At 40.4% G+C, this 21,408-nt stretch overlaps 1 non-coding gene across 1 annotated transcript; it reads left to right on the top strand.

Annotated features, from left to right (window-relative positions):
* The first annotated feature begins 16,256 nt into the window (after positions 1-16,256).
* LOC130977315 (small nucleolar RNA R71) lies at positions 16,257-16,360 on the top strand. Its single transcript, XR_009085013.1, has one exon. It is a non-coding gene; the product is annotated as a small nucleolar RNA R71 (small nucleolar RNA).
* The last annotated feature ends 5,048 nt before the right edge of the window (positions 16,361-21,408 follow it).

Here is a 21,408-nt window from a genome sequence, read left to right as displayed (position 1 = left end):
TCTGAATGGAGCATCATAGGTATTTTCTATGATGGTCTCTCTGAACTATCCAAGATGTCTTTAGATAGCTCTGCTGGAGGATCTCTTCATCTGAAGAAGATGCCTACAGAAGCTCAAGAGCTCATTGAAATGGTTGCAAATAACCAATTCATGTACACTTCTGAAAGGAATCCTGTGAACAATGGGACAAGCCAGAAGAAAGGAGTTCTTGAGATTGACACTCTGAATGCCATATTGGCTCAGAATAAAATATTGACTCAACAAGTCAATTTGATTTCTCAAAGTCTGTCTGGAATGCAAAATGCACCTGGCAGTACTAAGGATGCTTCATCTGAAGAAGAAGCTTATGATCCTGAGAACCCTTCAATGGAAGAGGTGAATTACCTAGGAGAACCCTATGGTAACACCTATAATTCTTCATGGAGAAATCACCCAAATCTCTCATGGAAGAATCAAGAGAGACCTCAACAAGGTTTCAATAATAATGGTGGAAGAAACAGGTTTAGCAATGGCAAGCCTTTTCCATCATCTTCTCAGCAACAGACAGAGAACCCTAAGTAGAACCCCTCTGACTTAGCAACCTTGGTCTCTGATCTAATCAAGACCACTCAAAGTTTCATGACTGAAACAAGGTCCTCCATTAGGAATTTGGAGGCACAAGTGGGACAGCTGAGCAAGAAAGTTACTGAACTCCCTCCAAGTACTCTCCCAAGTAATACAGAAGAAAATCCAAAAGGAGAGTGCAAAGCCATAACCATGGCCGAACATGGAGAGGAGGGAGAGGAAGTGAACGCCACTGAGGAAGACCTCAATGGGCGTGCACTAGCCTCCAATGAGTTCCCCAATGAGGAACCATGGGAATCTGAGGCTCAAAATGAGACCATAGAGATTCCATTGGACTTACTTCTGCCTTTCATGAGCTCTGATGAGTATTCTTCCTCTGAAAAGGATGAGTATGTCACTGAAGAGCAAGTTGCTAAATATCTTGGAGCAATCATGAAGCTAAATGACAAGTTATTTGGAAATGAGACTTGGGAAGATGAATCTCCCTTGCTCACCAAAGAACTGGATGACTTGTCCAGGCAGAAATTACCTCAAAAGAGACAAGATCCTGGGAAGTTTTCAATACCTTGTACAATAGGCACCATGACCTTCAAGAAGGCCTTGTGTGACTTAGGGTCAAGTGTGAACCTCATGCCTCTCTCTGTAATGGAGAAGCTAGGAATCTTTGAGGTACAAGCTGCAAGAATCTCATTGGAGATGGCAGACAACTCAAGAAAACAAGCTCATGGACTTGTAGAGAATGTTTTGGTAAAAGTTGAAGACCATTACATCCCTACTGATTTCATAGTCCTAGAGACTGGGAAGTGCATGGATGAATCCATCATCCTTGGCAGACCCTTCCTAGCCACAGCAAAGGCTGTGATTGATGTTGATAGAGGTGAATTAATCATTCAAGTGAATGAAGAATCCTTTGTGTTTAAGGCTCAAGGATATCCCTCTGTCACCATGGAGAAGAAGCTTGAAGAGCTTCCCTCAAATCAGAGACAAATAGAGCCCCCAAAGTCAAACTCTAAGTTTGGTGTTGGGAGGCCACAACCAAACTCTAAGTTTGGTGTTGAACCCCCACATTCAAACTCTAAGTTTGGTGTTGGGAGGTTCCAACATTGCTCTGAGTATCTGTGAGGCTCCATGAGAGCCCTCTGTCAAGCTACTGACATTAAAGAAGCGCTTGTTGGGAGGCAACCCAATGTTTTATAATTAACTATTTCCTTTTGTTATTTTATCTTTTTTTGTAGGTTGATGATCATAAGAAGTCACAAAATCCATTGAAAAAGCAAAAACAGAATGAAAAACAGGAAGAAAAACAGCACACCCTGGAGGAAGATGCTGCTGGCGTTCAAACGCCAGTAAGCCTAGCAGATGGGCGTTTAACGCCCAGTCTGGCACCATTCTGGGCGTTTAACGCCAGAAAGGGGCACCAGACTGGCGTTAAACGCTAGAAAAGGGCAAGAACCTGGCGTTAAACGCCAGGAATGGGCACCAACCCGGCGTTTAACGCCAGAAATGGCTCAAAACGTGAATTTTGATGCCATTTGGTGCAGGGATGACTTTTCCTTGACACCTAAGGATCTGTGGACCCCACAGGATCCCCACCAATCCCACCACCACTCTCTCTCTTCTTCCCCCACTCACCAATCACCTCATTACCTCTTCCCCAAAACCTCTTCACCACTCACCTCCATAAAACCCCACTTACTTCACCATCCAAATTCAAACCACAAAGCCATCTCCCTCTCCTCCATTTCTTCTTCTTCTACTCTCTTCTTTCTTCTTTTGCTCGAGGACGAGCAAACCTTTTAAGTTTGGTGTGGTAAAAGCATTGCTTTTTGTTTTTCCATAACCATTTATGGCATCCAAAGCCGGTTCAACTGAGAAGGCATGACCTCAAGCCCATCACTAAGAAGAAGATGGAGCAAACAAGAGACCCCTCTCATCATGAGATCCCTGAGATACCTCAAGGGATGCACTTTCCTCCACAAGACTATTGGGAGCAACTGAACATCTCCCTAGGAGAATTAAATTCCAACATGGGACAACTAAGGGTGGAGCACCAAGAACACCCCATCCTCCTCCATGAAATTAGAGAAGATCAAAGAATCATGAGAGAGGAGCAACAAAGACAAGGAAGAGACATTGAGGAGCTCAAGCACTCCATAAGACCTTCAAGAGGAAGAACAAGCCGCCATCACTAAGGTGGACCCGTTCTTTAATCTCCTTGTTCTTTATTTTTCTGTTTTTTTTCGAATTTTTATGCTTATGTTTATCCATGTTTGTGTCTTATGATCATTAGTGTCTTAGTGTCTATGCCTTAAAGCTATGAATATGAATCCATCACCTTTCTTAAATGAAAACTGTTTTTATTACAAAAGAACAAGAAGTACAGGATTTCAAATTCATCTTTAAAACTAGCTTAATTAGTTTGATGTGGTGGCAATACTTTTGTTTTCTGAATGTATGCTTAAACAGTGCATATGTCTTTTGAATTTGTGGTTCATGAATGTTAAAATTGTTGGCTCTTGAAAGAATGATGAAAAAGGAGACATGTTACTGAGGATCTGAAAAATCATAAAAATGATTCTTGAAGCAAGAAAAAGCAGTGAATACAAAAAAAAAAGAAGGAGAAAAAAAAAACAAAAAGAAAGAAAGAGAAAAAGAAAGAAAAAGAAAGAAATAAAGTTGTGATCCAAGGCAAAAAGAGTGTGCTTAAGAACCCTGGACACCTCTAATTGGGGACTCTAGCAAAGCTGAGTCACAATCTGAAAAGGTTCACCCAATTATGTGTCTGTGGCATGTATGTATCCGGTGGTAATACTGGAAGACAGAGTGCTTTGGGCCACAGCCAAGACTCAATAAGTAGCTGTGTTCAAGAATCATCATACTTAACTAGGAGAATCAATAACACTATCTGGATTCTGAGTTCCTAAAGAAGCCAATCATTCTGAATTTCAAAGGATAAAGTGAGATGCCAAAACTGTTCGGAGGCAAAAAGCTACTAGTCCCGCTCATCTGATTTGGAGATAAGTTTCATTGATAATTTGGAGTCTATAGTATATTCTCTTCTTTTATCCTATTTGATTTTCAGTTGCTTGGGGACAAGCAACAATTTAAGTTTGGTGTTGTGATGAGCGGATAATTTGTACGCTTTTTGGCATTGTTTTTAGTATGTTTTTGGTAGTTTTAGTTGAGTTCTTAGTATATTTTTATTAGTTTTTAGTTAAAATTCACTTTTCTGGACTTTACTATGAGTTTGTGTATTTTTCTGTGATTTCAGGTATTTTCTGGCTGAAATTGAGGGATCTGAGCAAAAATCTGATCCAGAGACTCAAAAGGACTGCAGATGCTGTTGGATTCTGACCTCCCTGCACTCGAAGTGGATTTGCTGGAGCTACAGAAGCCCAATTGGCGCGCTCTCAACGGCGTTGGAAAGTAGACATCCTGGGTTTTCCAGCAATATATGATAGTCCATACTTTGCCCAAGATTTGATGGCCCAAACCGGCGTTCAAAGTCACCTACAGAAATCCCAGCGTTAAACGCCGGAACTGGCACCTAAATGGGAGTTAAACGCCCAAACTGGCATAAAAGCTGGCGTTTAACTCCAAGAAGAGTCTCTACACGAAAATGCTTCATTTGCTCAGCCCAAGCACACACCAAGTGGGCCCGGAAGTGGATTTTTATGTCATTTACTCATCTCTGTACACCCTAGGCTACTAGTTTTCTATATATAGGACCTTTTACTATTGTATTTTCATCTTTGGATTGTTTTTGATCCTTTGATCATCTTTAGACATCTTGGTAGCTATCTTCTAATTTTATGCTATCTTAGATCACTTTGGGAGGCTGGCCATTCGGCCATGCCTAGACCTTGTTCTTATGTATTTTCAACGGTGGAGTTTCTACACACCATAGATTAAGGTGTGGAGCTCTGCTGTACCTCGAGTATTAATGCAATTACTATTGTTCTTCTATTCAATTCCGCTTGTTCTTTGTCCAAGATATCACTTGTTCTTCAACTTGATGAATGTGATGATCCGTGACACTCATCATCATTCTCACCTATGAACAAGGTGACTGACAACCATTCTTGTTCTACAAGCATCTGAGGCTTAGTGAATATCTCTTGGATTCTTTAACCGGAATCCTCGTGGTATAGGCAGGACCTGATGGCGGCATTCAAGAGAATCCGAAAGGTCTAAACCTTGTCTGTGGTATTCTGAGTAGGATTCAGTGATTGAATGACTGTGACGTGCTTCAAACTCCTAACCTGCTGGGCGTTAGTGACATACGCAAAAGAGGGATTCTATTCCAGTAGGAGCGGGAACCAACCGGTGATTGGCCGTACTGTGACAGAGTGCGTGAGCATTAGCTTTCACTGCGAGGATGGGAGGTAGCCACTGACAACGGTGAAACCCTACACGAGCTTGCCATGGAAAGGAGTAAGAAGGATTGGATGAAGGCAGTAGGAAAGCAGAGAGACGGAAGGGAAGGCATCTTCATACGCTTGTCTGAAGCTCTTACACCAATGATATACATAAGTATCTCTATCTTTATCTTTTATGTTATTTTCGTTCATCACCATATCCATTTGGGTCTGCCTGACTGAGATTTACAAGATGACCATAGCTTGCTTCATACCACCAATCTCCGTGGGATCGACCCTTACTCGCGTAAGGTTTATTACTTGGACGACCCAGTGCACTTGCTGGTTAGTTGTGCGAAGTTGTGTTTATGCCATGGTATTGAGCACCAAGTCTTTGGAGCCATTACTAGGGATTGTTTATGTTTTGAAAAGTATTGATCACAATTTCGTGCACCATTGATCTGGCGTTTAAGGACGCACACACGCAAAGCACGTGCACGTGCACCTGACGCGTATGCGCGACATGCGTGACGTACTGCGACTGCAGAAATCACTGGGGGCAATTTCTGGGCTATTTTTGACCTAGTTTTTGGCCCAAAAAACACATATTAGAGGCTGCAAAGTGGGTGAATCATTGATTCATCACACAACTTCTCATTCACACAATTTTAGGTTTTAGATGTAGGTTCTAGAGAGAGAGGCTCTCTCTTCTCTCTAGGTTTTAGGATTTAGGATTTCTCTTCTACTCTTATTGATTACTCATTGTTACTACTTTAATTTATGAATTTTTATGGTAGATTTTGATTTCTCTTATTAATGCAATTTGAGGTCTTTCATGTTTACTGTTTGTTTCTCCATTTGTTGTTATTAAATCTCTTGGCTTTGGTTGAGTAATTGGTGACTCTTGAGTTATCAAACCCCCTTGTGACTGATAATTGAACTTGCTAATTTATTTGAATTCCAATAACTCTAGTCTTTCCTTGAGAGTTGACTAGGACTTGAGGAAATTAAATTAATTTATCCACTTGACATACCTTCACAGTTAGAGGTTGACCAAGTGGGAGCAATGAACAATTCTCATCACAATTGATAAGGATAACTAGGATAGGACATCCAGTTCTCATACCTTGCCAAGAGCTTTTCTAGTTATTAGTTTATTCCTTTTGCCATTTACTATTCTTGCTTCTTATCTCAAAAAAGCCCAAAACACACTTTTTCATAACCAATGATAAGCACACTTCCCTGCAATTCCTTGAGAGACGACCCAAGGTTTAAATACTTCGGTTATCAATTTTATTAGGGGTTTGTTACTTGTGATAACCAAGTTTTTGTACAAAAGGATTCTTGTTGGTTTAGAAGCTATACTTTAAACGAAAACTTATTTGTAAAATTCTTTACTAGCAAAAATTTGTTCGTCAACCGTCAAAGTAGAGGTTCCAGCCAGTGGGTGTGTCTGGGGTGTTGGTGTATTCGACAATAAAGTCGGCCAACTATTGGGACTTGGTGGCTATCCGAGCTTCATACTTGAGGTCAAACTCGGACAACTCGATTGTCCATTGTAGAATACTTTTTATAGGTTGGTTGGTCCGTATTCTGATGGTATGGGCCTGAAAGTATGGTCGGAGTCATCGGGAAGTAAGTATAAGGGCATAGGCAAACTTTTCTATCTTTGATAGTTTAGTTTAGCCCCTTGCAGAGCCTTGCTGATGAAGTAGATAGGTTGTTTCCCGTTTTTGTCTTCTTTGAGTAGTGTTGATGCTATCGCCTGACTTCCTACAGCGAGGTATAGGATTAGTTCTTCTCCTTCCCTGGGTCAGGTTAGAATAGGTGGTTGCCCCAGGAATGTCTTAAAGTCTTGGAAGTCTTGTTCACATTCTGGGGTACATTCAAACCTCTTTCATTTCCTTTGTGTTGCGTAGAAAGGGAGAGATCTTAAGGCCAATCCAGCTAGGAATCTAGACAGAGCCGCTAGTCCTCCGTTGAGCTGCTGGACTTCTTTAACACGGGTCGGGATGTACATACTAAGTATGGCCTGGCATTTATCCGGGTTTGCTTCAATTCCCTTTTGGGTGAGCATGAAGCCCAAGAATTTGCCAGCTTCTACCGCAAAAGTGCACTTTTCGGGGTTAAGTCTCATCCCATGCCTTCTTATGGTGTTGAAGACTTCAGTGAGGTCAGATAACAACATTTTCTCTCTTTGTGTCTTTACCAACATGTCGTCTACATAAACCTCCATAAGCTTCTCGATGTGATTGGCGAAAACTTTGTTCATCAGTCTCTGGTATGTAGCCCCTGCGTTCTTGAGTCCGAAGGGCATGACTATGTAGCAGTAGTTTGCTCTTGGGGTTAAGAATAAGGTTTTCTCCTAGTCGGGTTGATACATCGGCATTTGATTGCATCCCGAGTAAGCGTCCATGAAGGAGAAGTACTTATATCCCGATGAAGCATCAACTAGTGTGTTTATATTCGGGAGTGGGTAGGGATCTTTTAGGCAGGCTTTGTTGAGGTCGGTGTAATCAGTGCACATCCGCCACTTCCCATTTGACTTCTTTACCAATACTACATTGGCTAGCCATAATGGGTATTTTACCTCCCTTATGAACCCTGCCTCCAGCAAAGCCTGTACCTGTTCCTCTACTGCTTGTGATATCTCTGGGCCGAGCTTCCTGCGCTTCTGTTGTACTGGCTGAGATCCGGGATATACTGCTAATCTATGGCATATTATACCGGGATTAATATCGGGCATGTCTGTAGCTTTCCATGCGAACAGGTCAGAGTTCTTTCTTAAAAACTCTATCAGTAGTTCCTTTAAGTCTTTGTTTAGGTTTGCCACTATGTTTGTTATTTTTTCTTGAGTATCCCCGATCTGAACATCTTCAGTCTCACCTTCTGGCTGAGGACGAATTTTTCACGAGCTCTGATTTTCCCGAGTTCAATAGTGTTAGTTTCTCTTCCTCTGGGGTCGCCTGTAAGGTTCAGACTTTCGTTGTAACAGCGTTGCGCGAGTTTTTGGTCTCCTTTTATGGTGGCGATCCCTTCTGGATTTGGGAACTTCATGCATAGGTGTGGAGTGGAGACCACTGCAGCGAGCTGATTTACCGTTGTCCGACCTATGAGGGCATTATATGCAGAGCTCACATCGACTACGATGTAGTCTATATTTAGCGTTCTAGACCGTGTTCCTTTTTCAAAGGTTGTGTGTAGCTGGATGTAACCAAGTGGTTGGATTAGGGCATTTCCGAGCCCGAACAGGCTATTAGGATATGCTCTGAGTTCTTTTTCTAGTAGGCCGAGCTTGTCGAAGGCGGATTTAAACAGGATATCCGCAGAACTTCCTTGGTCTACCAATGTTTGGTGGAGATTGGCGTTAGCAACTATGATGGTAACGAACATAGGGTCATCATGCCCCGGGATGATACCTGCAGCATCTTCATTAGTGAAGGTAATAGTGGGGAGGTTAGGCAACCTGTCTCTTTTTCCAACATGGTACACTTCTTTAAGGTGTCTTTTGCGGCATGACTTAGAGATCCCTTCTTTTGCGAATCCTCCATTTATCAAGTGAATATGTCTCTCAGGGGTGTGAGGGGGGCGTTCAACTCGTCCACCCTCTTCATCCCTTCTTCTCTTTTTTGGTTCGTTCGCTCGATGGGCTAAGAACTGATCTACCCTCCCTTCTCGTGCCAATTTTTCTATAACGTTTTTCAGGTTGTAGCACTCGTTAGTAGGATGCACGTAGATTCGGTGGTATTCGCAATACTCTGTCCAACTTCTTCCTCTTTTGTGTTTAATCGGGCGAGGGGTGGGATCTTCTCAGTGTTGCATATCTATCGGTAAGCATCTACAAGGGACACCTAAAGAGGGGTGCAGTTGTGGTATTTTCTGGGTTTCTCAGTAGGTTGGTCTTCTTTCTTCCTAGACTCTTTATCCTTGTCCCGAGGTGGGTAGGAGAATCCGGTCTTTGAGGTTTCTCCTAATAGGGAGGTCTCCTCCATATTGATGTATTTTTCCGCCCGTTCTTGAACCTCGTTGAGAGATATTGGGTGTCTTTTGGATATGGAGTGACTAAAGGGTCCTTCTCATAGGCCATTGATGAGTCCCATGATGGATGCATTTGTTGGAAGATTTTGTATGTCCAGGCATGCTTTAATGAATCTTTCCATGTAACTGCGGAGGCTTTCCCGATCTCCTTGTTTAATCCCAAGCAAGCTTGGAGCGTGCTTGGTTTTGTCTTTCTGGATGGAGAACCTGGCTAGAAACTTCTTGGTGAAGTCATCGAAGCTTGTGATCGACCTTGGTGGCAAGCTGTCGAACCACTTTATTGCCGTCTTAGTTAAAGTGGTCGGGAAAGCTTTGCAACGGGTCGCATCCGAGGCATCTGTGAGGTACATCTGGCTCCTGAAGTTGCTGAAATGATGACTTGGGTCAGACATACCATTGTAGAGGGGTCATGTCAGGGGCTTTGAAGTTCTTTGGGACTTTCGCTTTCATGACTTCCTTTGTGAATGGGTCTTGGTCCTTGTGGGGGCTATCTTCGCGGTTGGATCGAGTAGTTTTTTTTTAGATCAGCTTTGAGATTGAGGAGTTTGTCTTCCAGTTCTCGACGCCTTCTTGTTTCTCACCGGGGATCTCGTTTGGCCTTCTTGTTCGAGCTGTTTAAGGCGATCCTGCTGTTCACGGATGGCATCTAAGATGCCAGTGTTTTGAGGTTGTGGTGCACGAAATTGTAATCATCAACAATGGTGCCAAAAACTTGGTGGCGCTCTCAAACGTGAATCACACTTAGTCACAACTCCGCACAACTAACCAGCAAGTGCACTGGGTCGTCCAAGTAATAAACCTTACGTGAGTAAGGGTCGATCCCACAGAGATTGTTGGTATGAAGCAAGCTATGGTCATCTTGTAAATCTCAGTTAGGCGGATAGTAAATGTTATGGAGTTTTCGAATAATAAATAAAGCAGAAAATAAAGATAGAGTTACTCATGTAATTCAATGGTGGGAATTTCAGATAAGTGTATGGAGATGCTTGTCCATGTTGGATCTCTGCTTTCCTACTACCTTTCTTCAATCCTTCTTATTCCTTTCCATGGCAAGCTATATGTAGGGCATCACCGTTGTCAATGGCTACATCCCATCCTCTCAGTGAAAGAGGTCCAAATGCTCTGTCACAGCACGGCTAATCATCTGTTAGTTCTCGATCATGTTGGAATAGAATCCCTTGATTCTTTTGTGTTTGTCATCACGCCCAACAATTGCGAGTTTGAAGCTCGTCACAGTCATTCAATTCCTGAATCCTACTCGAAATACCACAGACAAGGTTTAGACTTTCCGGATTCTCATGAATGCCGCCATCAATCTAGCTTATACCACGAAGATTCTGATTAAGGAATCCAAGAGATATGCGCCCGGTCTAAAATAGAACAGAAGTGGTTGTCAGTCACGCGTTCATAGGTGAGAATGATGATGAGTGTCACGGATCATCACATTCATCATGTTGAAGTGCAACGAATATCTTAGAACAGGAATAGCTGAATTGAATAGAGAATAGTAGTAATTGCATTAAAACTTGAGGTACAACAGAGCTCCACACCCTTAATCTATGGTGTGTAGAAACTCCACTATTGAAAATACATAAGTGATGAAGGTTCAGGCATGGCCGAATGGCCAGCCTCCCAAACGTGATCAATAGTCTCCTAAGATGAATAATAGAGTAAAACTGAGACCAAAGATGTAACGTGGTCAAAAGACACTTAATACAATAGTAAAAAGTCCTATTTATACTAGACTAACTACTAGGGTTTACAGAAGTAAGTAATTGATGCAGAAATCCACTTCTGGGGCCCACTTAGTGTGTGCTTGGGCTGAGCTTGAACTTTACACGAGCTGAGGCTTCTATTGGAGTTGAATGCCAAGTTGTAACGTGTTTTTGGCGTTCAACTCTGGTTTGTGACGTGTTTCTGGCGTTTGACTCTAGAATGCAGCATGGAACTGGCGTTGAGCGCCAGTTTACGTCATCTAATCACGAATAAAATATAAACTATTATATATTTCTAGAAAGCTCTGGATATCTAATTTCCAACACCGTTGCGAGCGTGCCATTTGGAGTTCTGTAGCTCCAAAAAATCCATTACGAGTGCAGGGAGGTCAGATTCCAACAGCATCAGCAGTCCTTTGTCAGCCTCCTTATTAGAGTTTTGCTCAGGTCCCTCAATTTCAGCCAGAAATTACCTGAAATCACAGAAAAACACACAAACTCATAGTAAAGTCCAGAAATGTGAATTTAGCATAAAAACTAATGAAAACATCCCTAAAAGTAGCCAGATTAGACTAAAAACTATCTAAAAATAATGCCAAAAAGCATATAAATTATCCGCTCATCACAACACCAAACTTAAATTGTTGCTTGTCCCCAAGCAACTGAAAATCAATTAGGATAAAAAGAAGAGAATATACTATAAATCTCAAAATATCAATGAATATTAATTCTAATTAGATGAGAGGGACTTGTAGCTTTTTGCTTCTGAACAGTTTTAGCATCTCACTTTCTCCTTTGAAGTTTAGAATGATTGGCATCTATAGGAACTTAGAATTTTAGATAGTGTTATTGATTCTCCTAGTTAAGTTTGTTGATTCTTGAACACAGCTACTTTTATGAGTCTTGGCCGTGGCCCTAAGCACTTTTTTTTCCAGTATTACCACCAGATACATAAATGCCACAGACACATAGCTGGGTGAACCTTTTCAGATTGTGACTCAGCTTTGCTAAAGTCCCCAGTTAGAGGTGTCCAGAGTTCTTAAGCACACTCTTTTTGCTTTGGATCATGACTTTAAGCACTCAGTCTCAAGCTTTTCACTTGGACCTGCATGCCACAAGCACCTGGTTAGGGACAACTTGATTTATCTGCTTAGACCTGTATTTTATTTCCTTGGGCCCTCCTATCCATTAATGCTCAAAGCCTTGGATCCTTTTTACCCTTGCCTTTTGGTTTTAAGGGCTATTGGCTTTTTCTGCTTGCTTTTTTCTTTTTCTTTCTAAATTTTGTTTCGCCATTTTTTTCGCAAGCTTTTGCTTTTTCACTGCTTTTTCTTGCTTCAAGAATCAATTTTCATGATTTTTCAGATTGTTAATAACATTCTCTTTTTTCATCATTCTTTCAAGAGCCAACAATTTTAATATTCATAAACAACAAGATCAAAATTATGCACTATTCAAGCATTAATTCAGAAAACAAAAAGTATTTCATCATATCAATATAATTAAACTAAATTCAAGGATAATTTTGAAATTCATGTACTTTTTGTTCTTTTGAATTAGAAACATTTTTCATTTAAGAGAGGTGAAGGATTTATGGAATCATTCATAGTCTTAAGACATAGTTACTACATACTAATGATCATGAAGTAAAGACATAAAACATAAACAAACATAAAGCATAAAAAACCGAAAAACAGAAAAAATAAGAACAAGGAATGAGTCCACCTTAGTGATGGTGGCGCTTTCTTCTTGAAGAACCAATGATGTCCTTGAGTTCTTCTATGTCTTTTCCTTGCCTTTGTTACTCCTCCCTTATTACTCTTTGATCTTCTCTAATTTCATGGAGAATGATGGAGTGTTCTTGATGTTCCACCCTTAATTGATCCACATTGTAACTCAAGTCTTCTAGAGAAGTGTTGAGTTATTCCCAATAGTTGTTGGGAGGAAAGTGCATCCCTTGAGGCATCTCCGGGATTTCTTGGTGATGAGCTTCCTCATGCGTCTCTTGGGTTCCATGAGTGGGCTCTCTTGTTTGCTCCATCTTTTTCTTAGTGATGGGCTTGTCCTCCTCAATGGGATGTCTCCTTCTATGATAACTCTAGCTGAGTAACATAGATGGCAAATAAGATGAGGAAAAGCTAGCCTTGCCAAGGTAGAGGGCTTTTTGGCTATTTTGTATAATTCAAGGGAGATGACTTCATGAACTTCTACTTCCTCTCCAATCATGATGCTATGAATCATGATGGCCCGATCCACAGTAACTTCAGATCGGTTGCTAGTGGGGATGATGGAGCGTTGGATGAACTCCAACCATCCTCTAGCCACAGGCATGAGGTCCAGTCTTCTTAATTGAACCGGCTTGCCTTTGGAGTTTCTTTTCCATTGAGCTCCTTCAACACATATGTCCATAAGGACTTGGTCCAACCTTTGATCAAAGTTGACCCTTCTTGTGTAGGGGTGTGCATCTTCTTACATCATGGGCAAGTTGAATGCCAACCTCACATTTTTCGGACTAAAATCTAAGTATTTCTCCCGAACCATTGTAAGATAGTTCTTTGGATTCGTGTTCATACTTTGATCATGGTTCCTAGTGATCCATGCATTGGCATAGAACTCTTGAACCATCAAGATTCTGACTTGTTGAATGGGGTTGGTCAGAAATTTCCAACTTCTTCTTTGGATCTCATGTCGGATCTCCGGGAACTCATTTTTCTTGAGCTTGAAAGGGACCTCAGGGATCACCTTCTTCTTAGCCACAACATCATAGAAGTGGTCTTGATGGGCTTTGGAGATGAATCTCTCCATCTCCCATGACTCGGAGGTGGAAGCTTTTGTCTTCCCTTTCCCTTTTCTAGAGGTTTCTCCGGTCTTAGGTGCCATTAATGGTTATGGAAAAACAAAAAGCTATGCTTTTACCACACCAAACTTAAAATATTGCTCGCCCTCGAGCAAGAGATGAAAGAAAAGAAGAAGAAGAAGAGAAAATATGGAGGAGAGTGAGGGGAAGGTGTATTCAGCCAAGGTATAGAAGAGGGGGGTTGTGTTATGTGAAAATGAAGGAGAATGGAGGGGTTTATATAGTGAGGGGAGAGAGAGTAGGTTCGGCTATTTAGGGTGGGTTTGGGTAGGAAAGAAATTTTGAATTTTGAAGGTAGGTGGGGTTTATGGGAAAGAGTGGATGGATGTGAGTGGTGAAGGGGGTAAATTGGGAAGGGAGATTGAGGTGATTGGTGATGGGTTTTTGGGAAAGAGTGTTTATGGGGAAGAGAGGATTATTGTTGAGAAGAGGGAAGAATATGAGTGGAGGTAGGTGGGGATCCTGTGGGGTCCATAGATCCTGAGATGATCCTGTGGGGTCCACAGATCCTGAGGTGTCAAGGATTTACATCCCTACACCAATTAGGCGTGTAAAACACCTTTGCATGCAATTCTGGCGTTTAAACGCCGAAGTGATGCTCATTTTGGGCGTTCAACGCCCAATTGCAGCATGTTTCTAGAGTTGAACGCCAGTTCCATGCTTGTTTCTGGCGTTCAGCGCCAGCTCTCCTTAGGGTGCATTCCTGGCGTCTGAATGCCAGGATGTTGCTTGTTTCTGGCGTTCAACGCCATTCATGCTCTGTTCTGGCATTGAACGCCAGCCAGATGCTCCTTACTGGCGTTTAAACGCTAGTAAGTCATTCCTCCAGGGTGTGATTTTTCTTCTGCTGTTTTTGATTCTGTTTTTAATTTTAATATTTTTTTTCGTGACTCCACATGATCATGAACCTAAGAAAACATAAAAGAACAACAAAAATAAAAATAAAATTAGACAAATAAAAATTGGGTTGCCTCCCAATAAGCGCTTCTTTAATGTCAATAGCTTGACAGTGGACTCTCATAGAGCCACATAGGTAATCAGGTCAATGTTGTAGACTCCCAACACCAAACTTAGAGTTTGGATGCGGGGATTCAGCACCAAACATAGAGTTTGGCTGTGGCCTCTCAACACCAAACTTAGAGTTTGATTGTGGGGGCTTTGTTTGACTATGTACTGAGAGAAGCTTTTCATGCGTCCTCTCCATTTTTAAAGAAGAAGATCCTTGAGCCTTAAACACAAGGTAGTCCCCATTCAATTGAAGGACTAATTCTCCTCTATTAACATCTATCACAGCTCCTGCTGTGGCTAGGAAAGGTCTTCCAAGGATGATGCATTCATCTTCCTCCTTCCTAATGTCTAAGATTATGAAATTAGTAGGGATGTAAAGGCCTTTAACCTTTACTAACACGTCCTCTACCAATCCATAAGCTTGTTTTACTGACTTGTCTACCATTTGTAATGAGAATATGGCAGGCTGTACCTCAATGATCCCCAGCTTCTCCATTACAGAGAGTGGCATAAGATTGATACCTGACCCTAGGTCACACAGAGCTTGTTCAAAGGTCATGGTGCCTATGGTGCAGGGTATTACGAATTTGCCAAGATCTTGTCTCTTTTGAGGTAAGGTTTGCTGAACCCATGTATCTAGTTCACTAATGAGCAAGGGAGGTTCACCTTCCCAAGTCTCATTACCAAATAACTTGGCATTCAGCTTCATGATAGCTCCTAAATATTGAGCAATTTGCTCTCCAGTTACGTCTTCATCCTCTTCAGAGGAAGAATAGTCTTCAGAGCTCATGAATGGAAGATGGAGGTTTAATGGGATCTCTATGGTTTCTATATGAGCCTCAGATTCCCTTGGGTCCTCAATAGGGAACTCCTTCTTGCTTGAGAGACGTCCCATGAGGTCTTCCTCATTGGAATTCACGTCCTCTTCTTCCTCTATAGGTTCGGTCATATTGATTATATCAATGGCCTTGCACTCTCTTTTTGGATTCTCTTCAGTATTGCTTGGGAGAGTACTAGGAGAAGTTTCAGTGATTTTCTTACTCAGCTGGCCCACTTGTGCCTCTAGATTTCTGATGGAGGACCTTGTTTCACTCATGAAACTTAAAGTGGCCTTAGATAGATCAGAGACTAAATTTGCTAAGTTAGAGGTACTCTATTCATAATTCTCTGTCTGTTGCTGAGAGGATGATGGATAAGGCTTGATATTGCTGAGCCTATTTCTTCCACCATTATTAAAGCCTTGTTAAGGCTTTTGTTGATCCTTCCATGAGAAATTTTGGATGATTTCTCCATGATGAATTATAAGTGTTTCCATAAGGTTCACCCATATAATTTACCTCTGCTATTGCAGGGTTCTCAGGATCATAAGCTTTTTCTTCAGAAGATGCCTCTTTAGTACTGTTGGATGCATTTTGCCATCCATTCAGTCTTTGAAAAATCATGTTGACTTGCTGAGTCAACATTTTATTCTGAGCCAATATGGCATTCAGAGCATCAATTTCAAGAACTCCCTTCCTTTGAGGCATCCCATTATTCACAGAATTGCTCTCAGAAGTGTACATGAACTGGTTATTTGCAACCATGTCAATGAGTTCTTGAGCTTCTACAGGCATTTTCTTTAGGTGAATGGATCCACCTGCAGAATGGTCTAATGACATCTTAGAGAACTTAGATAGACCATAATAGAATATATCTATCATGGTCCATTCTTAAAACATGTCAGAAGGACATCTTTTGGTCATCTGCTTGTATCTTTCCCAAGCTTCATAGAGGGATTCACCATCTTTTTGTTTGAAGGTCTGAACATCCACTCTAAGCTTGCTCAGCTTTTGAGGAGGAAAGAATTTAGCCAAGAAGGCCGTGACCAGCTTATCCCAGGAGTCCAAGCTATCTTTAGGTTGAGAGTCCAACCATGCTCTAGCTCTATCTCTTACAGCAAAAGGGAAAAGCATGAGCATGTAGACTTCAGGATCTACTCCATTATTCTTAACAGTCTCACAGATCTGCAAGAACTCAATTAAGAATTGGTAGGGATCTTCTGATGGAAGTCCATGAAACTTGCAATTCTGTTGCATTAGAGCAACTAATTGAGGTTTTAGCTCAAAATTGTTTGCTCCAATGGCAGGAATTGAGATGCTTCTTCCATCAAACTTGGAAGTAGGTGCAGTATAATCACCAAGCATCCTTCTTGCATTATTGTTGTTGGGTTCGGCTGCCATCTCCTTTTCTTGTTCAAAAATTTCAGCAAGGTTGTCTCTGGATTGTTGTAATTTAGCTTCTCTTAGTTTTCTCTTCAGAGTCCTTTCAGGTTCTGGATCAGCTTCAACAAGAATGCCTTTTTTCTTGTTCCTGCTCATATGAAAGAGAAGAGAACAGAAAAAGAAGAGGAATCCTCTATGTCACAGTAAAGAGGTTCCTTATTATTAGTAGAAAGAAGAAAGGGGATAAAGAAAGGAGAATCCAAACACAAGGGTGAGGATAAGGGCAGTGATTTGAGATGAAGAGAAGTGTTAGTAAATGAATGAATAACTAGAATAAGATGAGAGAGGGAGAAATTTTCGAAAATAAATTTTGAAAAGGAGTTAAATGATTTTCGAAAATAAGGATAAGAAATAAAATTAAAATTTAAAACTAAAACAATTAATTAATTAAAAAAGAATTTTTGAAAAAGAGGGAGGTATTTTCGAAAATTAGAGAGAGAAAAATTGTTAGGTGGTTTTGACAAAGATAAGAAACAAACAAAAAGTCAAATAGTTAGTTGAAAAATATTTGAAAATCAAAAAAATATAAGAAGATAAGAAGTTAGAAAAGATATTTTAAAATCAAATTTTTGAAAAAGATAAAATTTTGAAAAAGATATGATATAAAAGATAAGATAAGAAAGATTTAATTTTTAAAATTAAAATTAATTACTTAACTAACAAGAAACTAAAAGATAAGATTCTAGAATTTAAAGATTGACCCTTTCTTAACAAGAAAATAACAAACTTCAAATTTTTGAACCAATTACATTACTTGTTAGTTAAGTTTCGAAAATTTTGAAATAAAATTAAGAAAAGATTTTGAAAATAATTTTTGAAATTTTCGAAAATCATGGAAGAAAAATGAAAAAGATTTGAATTTTGAAAGATTTTTAAAAAGATAAGATTTTTTTTAAATTTGAAAATTTGACTTGACTTATAAGAACTAACTAATTTTAAAAAATTTTTTGACTAAGTGATGAGCGGATAATTTATACGCTTTTTGGCATTGTTTTTAGTATGATTTTAGTAGTTTTAGTTGAGTTCTTAGTATATTTTTATTAGTTTTTAGCTAAAATTCACTTTTCTGGACTTTACTATGAGTTTGTGTGTTTTTCTGTGATTTCAGGTATTTTCTGGCTGAAATTGAGGGATCTGAGCAAAAATCTGATTCAGAGACTAAAAAGGACTGCAGATGCTGTTGGATTCTGACCTCCCTGCACTCGAAGTGGATTTTCTGGAGCTACAGAAGTCCAATTGGCGTGCTCTCAACGGCGTTGGAAAGTAGACATCCTGGGCTTTCCAGCAATATATGATAGTCCATACTTTGCCCAAGATTTGATGGCCCAAACCGGCGTTCAAAGTCACCTACAGAAATTCCAGCGTTAAACGCCGGAACTGGCACCTAAATGGGAGTTAAACGCCCAAACTGGCACCAAAGCTGGCGTTTAACTCCAAGAGGAGTCTCTACACGAAAAGGCTTCATTTGCTCAGCCCAAGCACACACCAAGTGGGCCCGGAAGTGGATTTTTATGTCATTTACTCATTTTTGTACACCTTAGGCTACTAGTTTTCTATAAGTAGGACCTTTTACTATTGTATTTGACATCATCTGATCTTTGGAACCTTTTTCTTTAGATCTTTTGATCACTTTGGGAGGCTGGCCATTCGGCCATGCCTAGACCTTGTTCTTATGTATTTTCAACGGTGGAGTTTCTACACACCATAGATTAAGGTGTGGAGCTCTGCTGTACCTCGAGTATTAATGCAATTACTATTGTTCTTCTATTCAATTCCGCTTGTTCTTTGTCCAAGATATCACTTGTTCTTCAACTTGATGAATGTGATGATCCGTGACACTCATCACCATTCTCACTCATGAACAAAGTGACTGACAACCACTCTTGTTCTACAAGCATACGAGGCTCTAGTGTTTATCTCTTGGATTCTTTAACCGGAATCTTCGTGGTATAGGCGAGAACTGATGGCGGCATTCAAGAGAATCCGGAAGGTCTAACCTTGTCTGTGGTATTCTGAGTAGGATTCAATGATTGAATGACTGTGACGTGCTTCAAACTCCTGAAGGCGGGGCGTTAGTGACAGACGCAAAAGAATCACTGGATTCTATTCCGGCCTGATTGAGAACCGACAGATGGATAGCCGTGCTGTGACAGGGTGCGTTGAACATTTCCAATGAGAGGATGGGAGGTAGCCACTGACAACGGTGAAACCCTTGCATAAGCTTGCCATAGAAAGGAGTAGGAAGGATTGGATGAAGACAGTAGGAAAGCAGAGAGACGGAAGGGAAGGCATCTTCATACGCTTATCTGAAGCTCTCACCAATGATATACATAAGTATCTCTATCTTTATCTTTATGCTTTATTCGTTTATCACTATACCCATTTGAGTCTGCCTGACTGAGATTTACAAGGTGACCATAGCTTGCTTCATACCACCAATCTCCGTGGGATCGACCCTTACTCGCGTAAGGTTTATTACTTGGACGACCCAGTGCACTTGCTGGTTAGTTGTGCGAAGTTGTGTTTATGCCATGGTATTGAGCACCAAGTCTTTGGAGCCATTACTAGGGATTATTTGAGTTGTAGTGATCACAATTTCGTGCACCAAGTTTTCGGCGCTGTTGCCGGGGATTGTTCTTGAGTATGGACAACTGACGGTTCATCTTGTTGCTTAGATTAGGTATTTTTCTTCAGAGTTCTTAAGAATGAATTCTAGTGTTTCATGGTGATCTGTTGAAATCTGGCTGGCTGTGAAGCCATGTCTAATCTTATTGGACCGAGTTTTCAACTGATCATCACAATAGCTTGTTGATCTCTATCAATCTTGCTATTGGAGCAATGATCTGCTAAGGCTTGGCTGGCCATTGGCCATGTCTAGTGTTTTGGACCGAAGCTTTCTTTGAAAGCTTGGCTGGCTGTGAAGCCATGTCTAATTCCTGGACCGGAGTCTTAGACTAGCATTGCAATGATTCCTGGAAATTCAAATTGAGAATTCTGAAACCTTTATTTTCTATTTTCAAATAATTTTCGAAAAAAAAAAGCACAAAAAAATTTACAAAATCATAAAAACCAAAAATATTTCATGTTTCTAGTTTGAGTCTAGTGTCTAATCTTAAGTTTGGTGTTTTGCATGCCTTGTTTATTTGATCTTGGTTCTATTTTCAAGTCAATAGTGCAGGGGACTGAAGATTCAGAACATGCAGCAGAGGAATTACACAGAAAAACTGGGCGTTCAAACGCCCAGTGAAGAAGGACAGACTGGCGTTTAAACGCCAGCCAGGGTACCTGGCTGGGCGTTTAACGCCCAAAAAGGTAGCATTTTGGGCGTTAAACGCCAGAATGTATACCATTCTGGGCATTTAACGCCAGGATGGTGCTAGGGGGAAGATTTTGTTTTTCAAATCAATTTTTTTTCAAGTTTTCAAAGTTTTTCAAAATCAAATCTTTTTCAAATCATATCCTTTCAATCAAATGTTTTCAAAATCAATTTCTTTCCTTTTTCTAAGATACTTACTAACAATTAATGATTTGATTGAACATCTCAAAGTTTGTTGCCTTTTCTGTTGAGAAAGGTTTAATGTTTGAATCATATCTTTTCTTGTTAGGCAAGTCATTAATTTTCAAAATCAAATCTTTTAAAAAAAAAAATTGTTTTCAAAACATATCTTTTCAAATTGTTTTCAAATCAAATCTTTTCAATCATATCTTCTCAATCACATCTTTTTCAAAATAAGTTTTCAATCAAATCTTTTTAATTTCTAATTTCAAAATCTTTTTCAAAAATCACTTGATTTCTTTTCCACTTTGAATTTTAGAAAATTATCAATCAATTTTTCAAAATGTTTTTGACATCTTTTTAATTAATTTTCGAAAATTCTCTTCCCTTCTTCCCACATCCTTCTATTTATGGAGTACTACTCCTTCTTAATGCACAATTCGAACTCTATCTAATCAAGTTCGAATTCTTCTACCTCCTTCTTCTATTTTTCTTTTTCCTCTAACACCTCAAGGAATCTCTATACTGTGACATAGAGGATTCCACATTTTCTTGTTCTCTTCTCTTTCATATGAGCAGGAGCAGAGACAAAGGCATTCTTGTTGAAGCTGACCCTGAACCTGAGAGGACCTTGAAGCGAAAGCTAAGAGAAGCTAAGGCACAATTCTCTGTAGAGGACCTGACCGAATTCTTCAAAGAAGAACCCATGGCAGCCGAAAACAACAACAATGCCAACAATGCAAGGAAGGTGCTGGGTGACTTTACTGCACCTACTCCCGACTTCTATGGGAGAAGCATCTCTATCCCTGCCATTGGAGCAAACAACTTTGAGCTTAAGCCTCAATTAGTTTCTCTAATGCAACAGAATTGCAAGTTCCATGGACTTCCAATGGAAGATCCTCATCAGTTTTTAGCTGAGTTCTTGCAAATCGGTGACACAGTCAAGACTAATGGGGTTGACCCTGAGGTCTACAGACTGATGCTATTCCCTTTTGCTGTAAGAGATAGAGCTAGAATATAGTTGGACTCTCAACCTAAAGAAAGCCTGGACTCTTGGGAAAAGCTAGTCAATGCCTTCTTGGCAAAATTCTTTCCACCTCAAAAATGGAGT

Source organism: Arachis stenosperma, chromosome 4 (assembly GCF_014773155.1).
Source record: "Arachis stenosperma cultivar V10309 chromosome 4, arast.V10309.gnm1.PFL2, whole genome shotgun sequence".
Lineage (NCBI taxonomy): Eukaryota > Viridiplantae > Streptophyta > Magnoliopsida > Fabales > Fabaceae > Arachis > Arachis stenosperma.
Note: the sequence above shows the minus strand (reverse complement) of the source record. Positions and strands in the feature narration are given on the sequence as shown.